We start from the raw sequence: 16205 nt of genomic DNA, 5'->3' as shown, positions 1-16205 counted from the left end.
ACCGCCAGAACTTCCAAGCACACAAGCCCAGTGACGCCAATTAGCTTACTCATACTAGTAAAGTTAAACAAAGACTGCGCTTGGTTGGGGCCACAGTAATCATCACCTTGTCAGTTTGAGACTCCCACTGAATCCATTGCAAAACAGCAGCACTTTGTGCTTACACCTTGGCTGTGCTCTCAGCTGCTGCTGCCCTCCCTACGAGCAGGGCAGGACACTGTGTTTGGAGGAGTCGCTGTGCCAGTCCTCCTGTCTGTGTCCAAAGCACCAAGAATGTGCACCCTCTGCTCGTGCCATCCCTGGTGGACATGCCGTCCCTTTAGGCTGCTGGTACAAAGCGTGCTTCTCCCCTCTAACGCTATGATTCATGTCAGCCATTAGCCTCAAATAAATGAATGGGCTGAGAGAAAATTAAAACCAAATCACGCTTCTATCAAAGGGAGGTCTTGTTGACAAGCAGAGCCTCTATTGCCAGAATTAGTCATCTGGGTCTGCCTTTTGCACCAGACACTAAGAAAACCAGAGGATGATTAATTGGGCAGGACCAGGAGGATGTTTCCCCTCCTATACAGCTGGCCAGTGTGGGCAGTTTCTAAATCACATCATGAGGGCAATGGCTACATCACTGAACACCACCACTACTGCTGCTTCACCTTCACAGATTTATGTAATGCTGGGATATCACATTTGTTCCTCACCACCTAAACATGCCCTTATACTGTGATTTTCCTTACCCTATCTTGCAAGCCATGTGGAGCTGGGCCTATTGCCTTTTTAAAGCTGCTTAATATAATTCCTATCTAGAATATAAAATAGTTTTATGCAAAATAAGTTTTAAAAAATGTTTTGTCTGTAAAATATGTGGAAATACAATTATATATAATTTTAACTAAAAAAAAAGTCGGGCTCTTTCCTGCAGACATGATCCAGTGTGTGTGTAACGTGTAACACTGGAGCAAACTTGATGCAATGCTGCCCTTCTTAATTCATTTGAGTCATTGTCATTTTAGACTATACCAAAGTCATTTCATGAAACACATCATGCTTCATGGGTTAATCCTGATTTAGCTGTGATGCTTTGCTTTTGGGTATTATCTAAATTGTTTTGCCCATCTCTTCTTCATTCATTTTGTCTGTCATGAATATCATTCTACATGGATTTCACTCATACATTTATTTGTATTTAAATTATGCATCTCTTTAAGGAGATAGACCCATCAAGTGATACAATACCTGATGGCACAAAGAATGAGGCATTGTTTACTTTTGCATAAAAAGCCATGAAGATGGAGCATACAGTTTATAGGATACTAATGAATTATTTGGATGGTTGACCTTAAGTCAGACTCAATCCAGCTAAGCTTGGTAGCCAATGCATTTGAAATGTAATGGATAATAGTCCAAGAGCCAAATATATTGTGGGTCTAGCTTGCACAGGTTGGCCCTTATTGACAACCTTATTGAGGCACCTTTGCTCTGAGCTCTACCTCACCACAGGCTCATGGGCTGCTTCTTGCCACCGCAGGGACAGAGGCTGGCCTGCTGCCCTAGGACCTGGACACTCCTTCTGGGGAGACAGAGGGCACCCGAGACTGTGGAGTCACAGCCTGGCAGGTTTCATCAGCTGAATGAATTCACCAGAATGAAAGTCACCTTGGGCTCAGGGCCTGTTGCAGCTCCCTCAGGAAGAATGAGCACTCCCACAGTGCGGTTAGAAACCCCACACTCCCACAGGCTCCCCATGACTCAGGGAAAAGGAGGAGGGAGCAGAAACAGAATGCTTAGAATAAGGACTGCCTCCCAGCACTAAGTGCACTGATCCTGTGCTGTTCATATTTCTGAATTAATTGCAGTAAATAAGGAGCATCTTACTTTACCCATACACTGGGTAAAACTCAAGTGAAGGAGATGAGAATTAAGCCCAGGCAGAGCAGAGGAGTTGCAATGCAGGAGCCAGTCTTCCCTGTGCAACCTTTAAGGTAACTAGGGCCAAAACCTCTTTTGTGCTAGCATTGCTGTTTATTTGCTTCCATATCAGCTGTGAATTTGACCTATTGTCACCATTAAGGAGTCCAGAATAGGGGACATCCTGGGCTGAAACATTACTGTGGCACACAATGCCTTCTCCTCATTTGGAAGAAGGGCTATAACTCTGTATGTCATTAACTAAGACAATAATAAAATAGTACAATAGCCAAGTAATAGTGCTGTAATGCTTTCATGTATGAATTGGAATATGAATACTGAGCTTTTCATTTCATGGTTGAAAAATACATGAGTTGACCCAAATATTAATTTCTGTATTTCAATCATTTACATATTATGGGTCAATAATTATTTCTTGCACAAATGACTTTTCAAATGAGAAGCAGTATATTGTAATGGTCTGTCATATTTCCAAACATCTCATTGTTTTCCTAACTTAGCACTTAGTATTTAAAATATACTGGACCAGATATTGTTTGCCAAATACAATACAAAACTGGGTCATGTAAAATTCAGGTACTATTTTCTTTTAGTATTATCTATAATTTATGATATTCATAAACCATGGAGTGGCAGGCCTCTGCCCCTGGCAGGCCCACACCCCCACTTTGGAATGGGCATCGCTTTCCAGCAATGGTTTAGGAGACCTGACACCTCTTTCTGCTCTTTCCTGACCTTAAAAATCTCACCCCTTTGAGCAGCAATCCCTCTGAAGATCCAGCACTGTCAGCAGAACTAATGGTGGGGATTTTGAGAAGTTTATTACATCCCAAGATTTCTCTACAGCATGCAATGACATCCAGCAAAATGCCTAGGATGTCTTTTTTCAGTTACTTCGGAAAGCTAAAATAGTACAAATAATCTTGGTTTTACTTACTGGTATTGAACTTAGTCCATCATTTTGGGCTGTTCCTTGTTTCATCATATTATAGCCCTTTATTAGCCAACATATCCCGAAAGAAATCTTTTGTCTTGGAGTAAATGTGTTCAAGTGTTCGAGTACTGAATTAATCAGGGACCAGGGCAACATATATATACTGCCCAGCAAGATGAATTTACACATCTGCCTTTTCCCCTAATTATAATTCCAGAGGTTGAATGTCAACAGCATATGGGTATATCCTCAAAGAGGCATGCAAACACACACATACAGGCACACACACTGTACATTAATCTCTCTTGGCTTATCTGTTGCTGTCTTTAATTTGTATACTTCAAAATTGAGTGGTGAGGTCATTTATTAGACTGTTTCTGTGAATTTTATGTAGTGATAAGAAAGCAGTAACATGCAATTTGTTTTTATAGGACTCAGTTTTGTAAGTATGATCTAATATTTTCTTCCTTTAACTGAACAGTGTGGAAGAGGTGATTTCAGAGCTAACTAAGAGTTAACTGGCTACATTTCAACTGTCACCATTGTCTTAAATCTACATAGGGAGTGGAGAGAGCCAGAGAGGTGTAAGTACAGGAGGCCACTGGGAAAAAAACGTTTATAAGTAGAAATTTCTCCTCAGAGAAAATTTTTCTAGTTTGTCTTGATTTTTTCCTTTGCCTATTTTTTAAACACAACGTGTGATGGAGACGATTGTTATTATCCAAAGGACCTGACTTGCTGGCTCACTGCATCTCTGTTTATGAAATGCCATAACAAAAGTGAGCTCACGCTTGTGTGCTTCCAATGCGTGATGTTCCTGTGTGCCAGATGGGCACTTTCATGACTGTATGAGCGTGGATTATTTCATTTCCTACATCTGGGACTCCAAATGGCTGCACAGAATGCCACAGGAGAGAGGAACAGATCTTCAGCTGGGGAAACCTACCTTCACAGGGGAACCAGCTACATCAGAGGGGACGAGGCAGAAAAGCCCCGAGTGATATCTGAAAGTTCACATAAACCGGGGCCATAAGGGAAACCTTTAGAACCACGAACAAGACAAAAATAAACAATAACTAATGCTGGATGTCAGCTGTGCAGAGGGGGGAGGGAAAATAAACCATAAGCAGTTTCTTGTCTGGCCACAAAAGATGTGTTTGGAATGCTGTTTTGTATTTCAGCTCAGAAACTCTGCTGTGACCTTCAGATATTGCTGGGTATTAAAAGTGCTACAGATAGCCAGAGAGAAATATTCCAAGGAGAGATGGCATATACTGTGCCATACTAGTTAATGTGTGCATACTGCTCACAGCCCGTTCCCGAACTGTGACCAGGCAGCCTTGTTAAAACAGTACAGAATTCTACAGTAACAGTCAGGAATGCTAGTTAGTCATAAAGCTGTTGCAGGATTGGGGATAATTAGTTGTTTGTTTGTAGGCTAAGAGTACTATCTTTTCTTTTTCTTTTTTTTTTCTTTTTGAAGCCCAAAACAATGAGAGCAGATCCTCAGTATAGTGAGGATCTGGCTCACTACACTTTTGCAGAGTATGTTTCATTTCAGAGCCAGCAAACAGGAGGAGATGGTGAGAAGAATTAGCCATAGCAGAAAAAAAAAATTTAAGTGAGTGACTTTCTTAAGATGAAAGAGAGCAAACCCCCAAAAGAGAACAAATGAAAAAAGTAATGAACAAAAAAAAGTAAGAGCTTGTGACACAAAGTAAGAAAAATAAACAGCAGTTGATTTAACTATTTTGCATAAGATATTTACAAACCACAGCATATTACTGTTTGCTTTATGCATTTTCACATCCTGCTCAGTTTAAAGCAGTAATTTTCTGCAAGGACAACAGAGGGAAAAAAAATGCTTTACACTGCTTATATTAATTACATTTTTTCATTACCCGTCATGTTTTCTACAGGCTCGTGTATTATTACTGTAAAATGTAATGAAACAGAAAAAGAAAAAAAGAATGGACTTCTGGGAAATTTTCCAATTCTTGAAATGCAATGTTAATTGAGTGCTATTTTTAGGTCATCACAGATAGAACTGAACCCATTGCCATCAGAGCACAGAATGGGGACAGCCCAGGTGCAACACAAACTGGGTGAGGGAATCAGTTTCCACTAATGGAGAAAAGGAGAGAAACTAACTCCCCAGAGGGGTGGGTTTGGGCAGTTTCTGTTTCTTGATGTAAAGTTCTCAAAGCAGAAATCAAAGGGAAGGGTGCAGAGCTGGCAGGGGTCCAGGACCCACCATGCCCAACTATGGTCACACCTGAAGGAGATCCACTGACTCCTGAGTGAGGAGGGCAGAGCAAATGAGAGGCTGTGTCTGGTTTTGTGGCTGACTTTCAGCTCTGGAAGGGAGGGCACTCTGAAAGCCAACATGAAATAAAGTCCCCCAGAATGTATCAGAAATCCCTTTAATTTATAGATCTCTTAAAAGGCTGCCAAAAAATCAATTATTTTAATTTGTATATAGTGCAGCCATGGACTGATTCAAGTTCTTTTGAAGTATTTTTAAACAGTCATTGCACAAAGGCATCCTCTTTCCGATATGCAAAAAAAACCCTGAATTGAAAATCAGAATTTCTCACAATCACTTTGATTGGAAAATAGTGCAATTCACATGGGATTCTGCAAGCAAATCTGAGTCCCTTTTCTCGTCTGTTAACTGGGTACCTTTATTGTCCGTCCCAAGAATCAGTGTAGCTCTGCTGCTCCCTTTATTATCTGCCTCTTCTCCCAGAGAGTGTAGGGAATCTGACCCTGTAATGGGAAATAGCTATTGACACTTGGGGGTGGCTGGAGGTTCCCTTTGAAACAGAAGTGGAAAATCATCAGTGTGCACTTACCAAGGCCAGGATCACAGAATGTGCTGGGTTGAAAGGATTATCAAGTCCAGCTCCTGACTCTGCACAGGACATTCCCAAGAGTCACACCGTGTGCCTGAGGGTGTTGTCCTAAGGCTTCTTTGAGCTCTGTCAGGCTGGTGCTGTGGCCACTGCCCTGGGGAACTGTTCCAGTGCCCAGCCACCCTCTGGGTGAAGAGATTTCTCCTCTCATGAAACAACTTGAGGCCATTCCCTTGGGTCCTGTCACTGTCACCACAGAGCAGACATCAGTGTCTGCCCCTCCTCTTCCCCTCACAAGGAGGTTGTAACTGCAATGAGGCCTTCCCTCAGTCTTCTCTTGCCCAGGCTGACCTCAGCTGCTCTTTAGATGACTTTCCCTCCAGACACTTCACCATCTTTGTAGCTCTCCTTTGGATCATCTCTAATAGTTTTATATCCTTTTATATTGTGGTGCCCAAAACTGTACACATCAGTCGAAGTGTGGCCACACCAGTGACCTCTGTGAAAGAAGACAGAGCATCCCACTTGAGGGAAGCCAATCTCCACAAAGTTGTTCATTCTCTTTGCATTCTAGCACTGCACTGCTATAAAAGCAAGAGCCTCACCCCAATATTTCGGCAGCCGTTCTGGTAGTGTGGCATGTTTTGGAACAACTGAGAGTAACCCAGCCTTCTATCTGCTTTGGCCCCATCTCAAAAACCAGTCATGATCAGGTGGTAGAATTACCAAGCCAATTCTCTTTGTTTTAGTGTTAGTGGAGATTTGCTAACCAGCCTCTAGGTATGAGACAACCCTCCACCCATACTGACCCAGGTCATCAAAGACATTTGGGGCAGAATCCTAAACAAAGACACTTAAGCACCCAAATTCCTGAGATGATCTGGGCTCTTTTACCTTGATACAAACAGCTTGAATTCTGGGCTTTTTGTCATAGTTAGAAGGGTTTTTTTAGTTTTTTTATGGGTCTGTTAGTCACTTGAGGGTCCAGGCTTACCCTTTTTCCAATCTCAGCTCAAGAATCCTGACTGTGCCCAAAGACCACAAGAAATGCAGAGCATCAGTAGTGCTCCCTTGGGTGTGGCTCTCCTTGACCTTTGCAATAGCATGTGCATCATGTACCCATCAAGAGCGTGTCTTCACTTCTTGCTATCTTCAATTCTATAACCTTCCCTTAAGTTTCATAACCTGTGACTTATCAAAAATCCCCCCTCAGTGCATTTCAGATGTGTCTTCCCACCTATTCTGCAGCAGATATGGCAATGGTATGTAAGGGTTATGGATTTGCCTGGCAAGGCTTAGATGGATAAAAAAAAAGCAAAGCAAAACACAAACTGAAGAGTTGGTTTGCTCTCCAAACATCTCTAGTGCTAAGATGAAAATGTTGTCATAAATATAAGCCAACATGATTTTCTCTTATCTGACACATTGAATTAAGACTGTTGTGCTCAAACACTTATAGCAAAATTGACAAACACTTCCTTTTAGGAATGCTGTATCAAAGCTATTAACATGGCACACACTGCCCTGCACTGGCACACAAGGTGTGTGAACTGTGATACTCTTCTTGCAAATCAGGAAAGAAATCCTGCTCCTTCTGACTCTGCTTGTCCTGCCTCCAGCAGCAGTGCCAGCATTTGGACTTCATTTAGTCAAGCCAAGTGGCCCCAGCTTGTTGCAGCCTCACCATGGGTCTTAGCTCATTATTGGCTTGTCAGCACTAATACTTCATCAGGACCAATCTCAAACCTGGCAGCTACCCCTACATTTTTGTATCTCACCATGACAGACCCCTTTTTATGTTTAGATTAGAGTTATTCCTCTTTGCCAGGAAAATTGATCTGGAGCCACAGTCCTTGGATTGGGAGTCACAATATTTTTCCATAAAGGACCCAGTTTTGTTCTTTCAGAATGGTTCATTTTTCCTTAGCACCCGAAGTTGTTCTTATAGGCTGAAGTCCAAAAATAGCAGGACTCCTTTGCAGGCCAGGGCAGGTAAACTGTTTTGTAGCGGGATGAGAGGAGCGAGCGTTGGAGATTATAGAGGGAGCAATGGGAGTCATGAAACCACAAAGTCTGCTGCAGGATGGGCAGCCTGGCCCAAGCCAGCTGGATCCCACAACACCAGCCCTAGGGAATGGCTCCTGTGTGAGCCAGCCCCTTCACTGCTCCAGCTGCTGAGGAAAGGGCAATGAATTTGTTAATTCCAGTTAAACTCTTTGCATAAATCAGGGAGTCAGTATTCCAATGGCAATTCAGACTTGAGATAATGTCTTAAGATACAAGTAGTCACTGGTTTCCATGGGAATTTTGCCATATATTTCACCAGGACCAGGATTTAATCTATGGGAGTTTTCAGTTTTTCAACTTGATTAGCTGGCACTGTCCTCTACTGAAAGACAGTCACAGTGCACCTGAAGAATTGTGGTAATAAGCGGGTCAAGGAGACTTTGCAGGATGGACCTGAGGAGGCTGCAGTCGTTTGACTGGATCAATAGGTGGGATTTCATCAGAGAGAAGGGGTTCAAATGTCACTTTGAAAATTTCACTTCAGTATGTTCATTTTCTGTTTCAGCTGTGTTGGGAATGGCCTGTAGATTTAAACTGTGACTCAGAGCAGGAGAAAAGAGCCATTATTTCTTACTAAAAAAATGCTATTCCAGGCCATAGCCCTAACATAAATGAATTTGGCATATTCAGAGTGAACCATCACTTCCATGATGAAATCAATGGGTATAAACTCAGCTTTGGTCAGATGAGGCCTCAGGCTTTCAGACCATGCACCAAATGTTTATTATTGTTCAGAAGATCAGATAGATACTGACTGCAGCCCAGTGTTTTCAAAGAGTTCAGTTGTCTTGATCCAAGTAAGCAATAGGCAGAAGTGCTTAAATATGTTTCAGGCTCTGGGGTTTTCAAAAACCCTTGTGCTCTCAACTCCCAGTGACAACTTGGAGCCTGGAAGCTTTAAAAATTGGAAGTGGGTACTGATCTGTATTCAGGTGAGCTCATATAGCTGTGGAAATCTGCCTCTAATTTATCCAGCAGCCCTGTCATTCTGGGTCACATTAGAGACCATGAACTTCACCTGGCACTACTCTGCAAACTCTGCTCCTTAGCCTGGCTGTGGGTAAAACAGGAAGAAAGATGTGTTATGGCTCTCAACTAACAGGAAGATGCCATAAGCAATGATGCGTTAGCCAGGATGGTAGAAGATGCCGTTGTATCAGATCTGCATCAGATGCAGAACCCAATTACCTGGGGTAATTACAGTTTCTGGTTTGAAGGGTTTTGCAGCTTGTGAAGCTTCCCATCCTTCTTCTCAGCCTCCATGTCCCTGCTGAGAATCTGCAGGTGAAGAAGCCCATCCAGACAACGTGGCCTGCATGGATGGGCTCACAGGCTTTGGCTGCTTCTCTATTGGCACCAGCTCACATCACAGCCAGGACAACTCAGATGCTAAACTGGCTGTCCATGCTCACACATGAGCCTTTGAAATGAAAATGTGTGTGGACCAGTTCCTGAATACTTTTGTATATATGCCAGCACATGACCTGTGTGGTCCTGTTGCAGTCCTACTTAGACTAAATTTGTGAGTAGCCAGTGTTCTCACCCCAGAGGATGGACATTTGTGATCTAATTGATTAAATCTGTGTTATCCACAAGGATGTTCCCAGCCAAACAGTGAAATGCTTCTAAAGCATTCCGGAATAAATCCCAGAATGACCCGTGCTGCCTGCACACAGAGCTGCTTCTGACCCTGCACTCCTGCAGTCTGGGATGTAACGTGGGCTTCAGATCAATCAGCTCTGGGCATCAGGGATTTTGTAATACTAGAAGAAGTTGGCTAACTCTCCACTCCCTTTGCTGGTTGTATGATGTGAAATGCTGCTGAAGTCAGTGGAGTTGCACTGCTATAAAACCAGATACAACAAAGCGGGTAAATATCTTCATATATCTTAAGTTGATAAAGTTACTAATGTCAATGGAGTGGCCTCTTGGATTTGCCTCACTTAGCACTATTATTTTCATCAGGTTTTTGTTACTTTGACATCTTCCTGTGTATCATCCAAATAAAGTTCATCTCCCAACTCCTCAAACCCAAGCATATCCCTCTAAGTTTTGGGGTTGAGATAAATAGTACCATGCTTAAATAGTATCCTTTGAAATAGGGCACTGTGCACAAAGGGCCTACCAGGTTCCCATCAGAGGAGTTAGTTGAAGACTGAGGGACTGGAAACACTGACTGCAGCCAATTTCTTTTTTTCTATTTGCTAATCCACTTTGTCCAAACAGTATGAACACTTGGTGCCTTTAGTTCTAAATATGTCAAATGTTCCTTTAGGGAAGAACTTCAAAAATCTAAAATCATCTCTTAAGATCAAATTCATCGCCTGAGTTCAAAATTACTCTTCTCTCACAAATAAACCAAACACACATACTTGTGTGCTTTGCACTGCAGGAATTGTCCTGGGATGGCACTGTGCTGTCTGTGGAGCCCTGCTAAAAAGCCTGGCTTTCTGATACTCAGAGAAAGCTGCAAATATTAACATATCGTTGTGGGCAGAGGGAAGCAAGAATGTTTATTCCAGAATATAACAAATCTAAAAATAAATTGCCTTCATTTTCACCTACTGCACACCGATGGGGGTAAAACAACTTTAATTAGCGTAACAGGACAATAGCAATGAAATTGGCTTGGTCACAAGATTTTTGCAGGATGACACTGATGGTATTACTATCCAACTTCAAAGATTTGGAAAGATGTGGCTGCTAACACTGGAGAATAGAAACCTGTTTTTCATCAACTAGGCTGGCCTGACAAATTAAGTCTGTGGAGTCATTAGATTAAGATAAGAGCTTATCTCCTAGACTGACATTTATTCAGAGGTTTTTGTGCTGCTCAGCTAGTAATTAGTGCAGTTGAATTTTTAACACTGCTTTGTCCAGTCATTTGACAAATTTGAAATATATACAGTTTTGATTAAAAAAACCTAACTAAAACCCAAGAATACAATATTATTAGCTTGGAAAGGTTTTAAGAAGAGTTGAGATGATGCTAAAAATCTTCAAGGAGGTCAGAAGTGCTTCTGCTATTGACTCATTTCCATACACAGATTGAGAGGCTCCATAAACTAGATTTTTAGGCACTAAGCAGCAGATATCTGTAGCAAATCTGTAATTTCTTTCATGCCCATCCATTTTGTAATTCTGCTGCTTTAGAGGGGCAGGAATATGATGCAGGCTGTGGTCCTGCTCATTAACGCCTGTCTACCTCCTTCAGCACTCCGTTTCAAAAAGAATCTTCTCTCATATGGCTGATTTCATGGGATAAGGTTTATTTTTCCTGTCCTAATTTTCTTGTAATAACAGATGGATTGTTCCACAGTAAACCAATGCATTACTTTTGGGCACATGTTTTTAAACTGTTTTAGACTAACAAGTATCACTTTTTTTTAAACAGTTCATTTTGAGTAACTGAAGATCAGAATTGGATTAATAATTAGTGATTAAATGGATGACTGTTTATGAGCTTTGACAGGTTTGTTACAGCTACATCCTGTTACAGCATTTGTTTTGTCCAAAGTGCAGGCACCTCAGCATCTATGGTTGTTACCTTTAGAAAAACAAGAGGAGTTCATGGTAGTATATTATGGTTCATCCAACTGCTTTAGTTCTGTGATTACTAGCTTTCACAAAAACAACAACAACAACAACAAAGACCTCTTGTTTACATTTTACACCATACTGCCAAGACCCCTGAACTCAGTGGACTCAGGGCCATCAGCTACAGAGGTGACACATTGTCACTCACCTGCACTCCTGAGCTCAGAGCAGCAGTGGTAGAGTGGGACACAGGCTCTCAGGCTGACTGGGACCAGGATCTGCTTGCTGGTTTTCCATGTCCATTTCTGTGGGTTTGCATGGCATTTATATAACCCCAAAGCATGAGAGGAGTTTTAACATCTCATAAGTAGTTTTCCATGGTTGGAATGCCATGGATGGGAAGTAAGGCATGAGGCAGGGAGTTATTTCAGATCTTTGCACAGCCAGGAATGAAACCCTGCTGCTCTCTACTTTCTGAGCCAGACCATTGACCTAGACCTGCCCTGACTCCTGTTTCAATGCAGATGCTTTCAGCCCTCTGTGTCTGCTAAGGCCCTTGGTACTTCCCACTGGAGATGTGAAACCCTATATATTATGTATATATTTCATATATGTGTAGAATTCAAGCTCTGTGGCAATCTCTGCCATTGGACACCCCACCATTCCTGGTCTGTAGGTGAGATCTCACCTTGTGGTCAGGAGTGCCTAGAGGTAGAGATGGAGACAATATTTTTGCTCATAAAATGGCCTGGAAAGAAATTTGTATCAAGATGAACCATTTGCATCAATCCCCCAAAAGCTTTAAGTACTGTTTTGCTCTCTAAATTTTAGCTGTTTAATGCTGCCTTTGCTGTCAACCAGGTCAAAAAGTCTTGCATAATTCCCAATATTTACCTCACTTTCCAGCAGAGAGAAATGAAACCCCTTCCTGGACGTTGGGTGAGCATGAGGGAAAGACCCAATTTCGGATGCCTCTAGGGAAGAGCATGGCCTCAGCAGAGCGAGGAGGAGGGATTTAAATTCAAGCTTCCCAGGATTTGTGGCAGCAGCATCCCAATTTTCTATATTGTTTTATTTTCCTGTGTTGTGCACTGCTATGTTGTGCATTGCTGCAGAAGCTGGGTAGTGTCAGCACTACCCTGGCAAGCTTCATCTGCTGAGCTGTTAGACTAAAGAGGAAAAGTTGCCATCACCCAGACACACCAACAGAGCCGAAGAAAGGCCTCACCTCTGGGACAAAGCCCCAGCTATGTGAAACTATTAACATCTCCTTTTGATGGGCTGGAGATTACAGCTGAGAGGTGTCTTGGTGTTGTCTGTCACAGCTGTCTATCAGCAGTGCTGGCTCATGGGCAGTTCTGTGGCCCCACAGCCTTTTCAGACCTACCTTGCTGCAACCATCCTCGTGTGGTTCCATGAGAGAGAGCACTGACTTGCCCTTTCACCTTCGGCCAACAATTTAAAGATGACTGCTGCTTCATGGTGCACGCAAATAAATTAATAGTCTTGGTTGTGGCCGAAGTGTCTAGAGTCTGAGACCTTCACTGGCCCCACACAGAAAGCCAAGGATTGACAGAAGCACTAGCAAAAGAGAAGTCCAAACAGGTCAAGGGAAGGGGCACTGCAGACTAATAAAACCTGTTACTACACAGAGAACTTTGCTCAACTTCTGATGCCAGAAAAGACAGCCTAGACTGGCAGGTAAATCTCCCTGAAAATAGCAGAAATCAAGGTTAGAGCAACATGTTTACCCCGGGTTACTTAGTAAATATGGAAATACTGTAAAAAGATAATTGGAGATTTTACAGAAGGAAGGTGTCATTGAATGGCAATAACAGTACAGTGATATTTTACTCTACCCTCCATTTTTCAGTGTCCTCCTCTCAGGCTGATGGTTGCTCCTCAGCATTTGGCAGGTCAGACAGGTGAGAGAGAATTTTTTCTGAAGTTTCTAGTGTTCCTAATCAATTTTTAAAATTACAGTAAAGGGCAGTAACTTTTTAAAATTGGTAAATACATTTTTAGTGTCACCAGAAAATGGTGCCTGTGAACTTGGATGTTACTCTGGTTTTTTATGATTGCTGTTGGCTTCCAAGTTTGGTGCAGAGGGTAGCCATGTCCCAGAAAAAAAAATGCTTGCCCTTTTTATTGGAATTGCATAGGCTGAAATTTATCCATGGTAAATGTTTCACAGTACATTAAATTATGCAGGAGGTTCCACACAAACATCCTTTACTCTCAGAAATGAAAGTGAGCACTCAACAGCACAAGTACATGGTATCACCATTATATTGTTTGTGTTTCCCCAAGGAATTCAACACTTTTCACAAAAAACTACACTTTGCAGTTCCATAACACAAATCATGTGACCCCATAGGACTGCAAAGGTAGGGTAAACACCTCTGGTTCTATTTTATAGGTACTTAGCACTTTCAAAATGCAAGCTCCAGCAGGCTGTAAGGAACATCTACACTTAGAGAAGTCTTTCTGGAAAGCCAATGGGAGCTAATTGCTCAAATATTAGTGGTAAGTCAAGTGGTGAGTGGTCAGTGCAGCTGTTGGGGTGCTGGGTTCCCTTGCACCATGTTAAAGGCCCTCTGCAATAGCCCAGCCTCTCCCAGTTTGTTTTTCTGTTCTATGTTATTCATTAAACCCTCTGCTGTGATATGCCATTGCCAGTGTGCCAAATCCTGAGCAAATCATATCCTCTGTTCTTCTGTTGCAGATTTGTGAGATAATCTATTATAGATTAATCATTTCAGTCTTATGGTGCAATGTCAAAAATAAATTGGGGTTATGAAGCTGGAGGGGAGCCACTTGGGGGTGGTGTGTTCTCACTGACGCTCCTTATTTGACTTTGAAAACAGCATCATGACGAGATTTTTGAAGCTGATTGTTACCCCATGGAATCCAAATCACAAGGTAAAAGTGCTGTGGAGTAAGTTTTCATCTTCACAAATATCAGCTCAGTGTTGAACTGTAAACGATTTTCAGGCTATTTCCTTCCCTCTCCTCACAACATGAAACATATCTGGGCTGATCCATTACATCTCTTTAGAATATAAGATGGCAGAAAAATAAATAGAATAAAATAAAAGCCAACCCCTTTTAAGGACTGAATATCTGCTGGAGATGTAGGTATCCAACACAGAAAAATAATACAGGCCAGGAACACAGCCAAATATATTGTAAGAAAATATTAATTTGCATAATTTTAAATATTCTCTAACATTTCATAAGATCCCAAATGTCTAACAGTGAGTAATTTGTCTAATACTGCAGTTCTTGTTGCCCTCCCAGCTGAATCACAGTAAGTCCCTGGTGTCTCCAAACCAGAGCAGGGGTTAGTGCATAGAGAGTCATTCTTCCCCTCAGCTTCCTGGCCTCTTCTGCAAGACAGGAAGATGCACAATCCTCTCTGAATTAGGTATGAACTGAGAAATGAGAGGTGTGGTTCTGTCTGTGCTGCCATGTACCATCCACCTAGACAGCAAGGCTTCATCCTGCCATCAGCTATTGAATGCAGACCTGCAGTGACTTCATGACATGCTTTACCTTTCCCAGGGATGGCAGAATATTGTGGGGAACACAAGGAATGGAAAAGCACTATTTTTCTTACAGGCTTTTTTGCTTGTGTGCAAGTAAATCAAACCAGACTCCATGCTGAGTGATATATCATATAACCCTTCAATGTGATATGTACCCAACGATTTGTTTTTCACTATGGTAGCTTTTCACAATCCGTAAGTCAGATGGAAGTTAGAGAGATCTCCCAGCTTGAAATGCAAAGTGATTTTTTTTTTTTTAAGATATGCTAGGGATTTTTTCCCCACCAAGAGCAGTTACTGAAGAATACAGATGAGAATATGTGCTGGAGCATATTCACTAATGATTTACTCAAAATATGTGCCAAAGCATATTCACTAATGATTTACTCATAAGATATGATGGCATCCAGAGTCCCTTACAGAGTTCTTCTGTGCAATTACTGCATTAGAAGTGTGCATTCAAGCAATATTAAGACTCTAGCAATAAGATAACCAACAGAAGAAAATTACTAGCATAGTGCAAATCTGAATTGGTATGAATGGATCCATCTTCCACTCAAGACCTATCTTGTATTCAATGGGTAATTATGGTCATATTTCCAGATCACAGAATATTCTGAGTTGGAAGAGACCCACAGGGATCATCAAGCCGAACTCTCAAGTGAATGGCCCATATGGGGATTGAACCTTGGTATTATTAGCACTGTGTGCAGCATCATGTGCTAAAAAGCTTGATGTGTGACCCTAGTTAGAGAACAACACAGATAGATGGATAGCATGTCAAAAATAAAATATGCCTTTAAAATATCATTAGAACATTGATATGATTGATGAATCATAACAGTATGTTACTTAAAAAGTGATGGGCAGAAAGCCTCAAAATACTTGCTAATTGAGCCTGAAAAGGAATTTTCTTTCCATGCTTTCCCAGCAAAGGCAGTCCTATCCCACCAGCTCTGTTTACTCAGCTTCTCAAAGGCCAGTTCCTGTGTGAACACTCATTTCCCCTGGGAACAAGGATAAGAACCAAGTTTATGCTCAGCACCAATCTGACATGGGTCAAAGGATAAGCTAGGTCTAATCTAGCACCCAGACTTGTATCACAGGATGTCAACATAATGAATGCCACTAGGGCCAGCTCAGAGCAAATCAGAAGTCACAATTAATGTATCCTGAGGTACTCATTATGAATTGATATTTTAGGGACTCAACATGCTGCCCTGGGGACCTCTTGCCATGTCTTGTACAGCAGAAAACCCACGCTATGTGGCTTTATGTGCATAGACCTTCAGAGGTTTTTGAGCACTTGGGAGCCTCACCATCTTTTGTTGTGTAACC

The 16205-nt window shown here is 41.9% G+C and overlaps 1 long non-coding RNA gene across 4 annotated transcripts in view; it reads left to right on the top strand.

The window, feature by feature from the left end:
* Positions 1-16205, top strand: part of LOC134555645 (uncharacterized) — a 278752-nt gene that overhangs the window by 249427 nt on the left and 13120 nt on the right. For 2 of the 4 annotated variants that reach the window (XR_010081466.1, XR_010081465.1), the window contains 2 exons: positions 13739-13845; positions 14187-14241. This is a non-coding gene — a long non-coding RNA (uncharacterized LOC134555645). Of the gene's footprint in view, positions 1-13192; positions 13245-13738; positions 13846-14186; positions 14242-14276 lie in introns of those variants that run through there. The other 2 variants (XR_010081464.1, XR_010081468.1) reach the window with 2 other exon arrangements.

The sequence above is a fragment of the Prinia subflava genome, chromosome 10 (genome assembly GCF_021018805.1).
Source record: "Prinia subflava isolate CZ2003 ecotype Zambia chromosome 10, Cam_Psub_1.2, whole genome shotgun sequence".
NCBI classification, from domain to species: Eukaryota; Metazoa; Chordata; class Aves; order Passeriformes; family Cisticolidae; genus Prinia; species Prinia subflava.
Note: the sequence above shows the minus strand (reverse complement) of the source record. Positions and strands in the feature narration are given on the sequence as shown.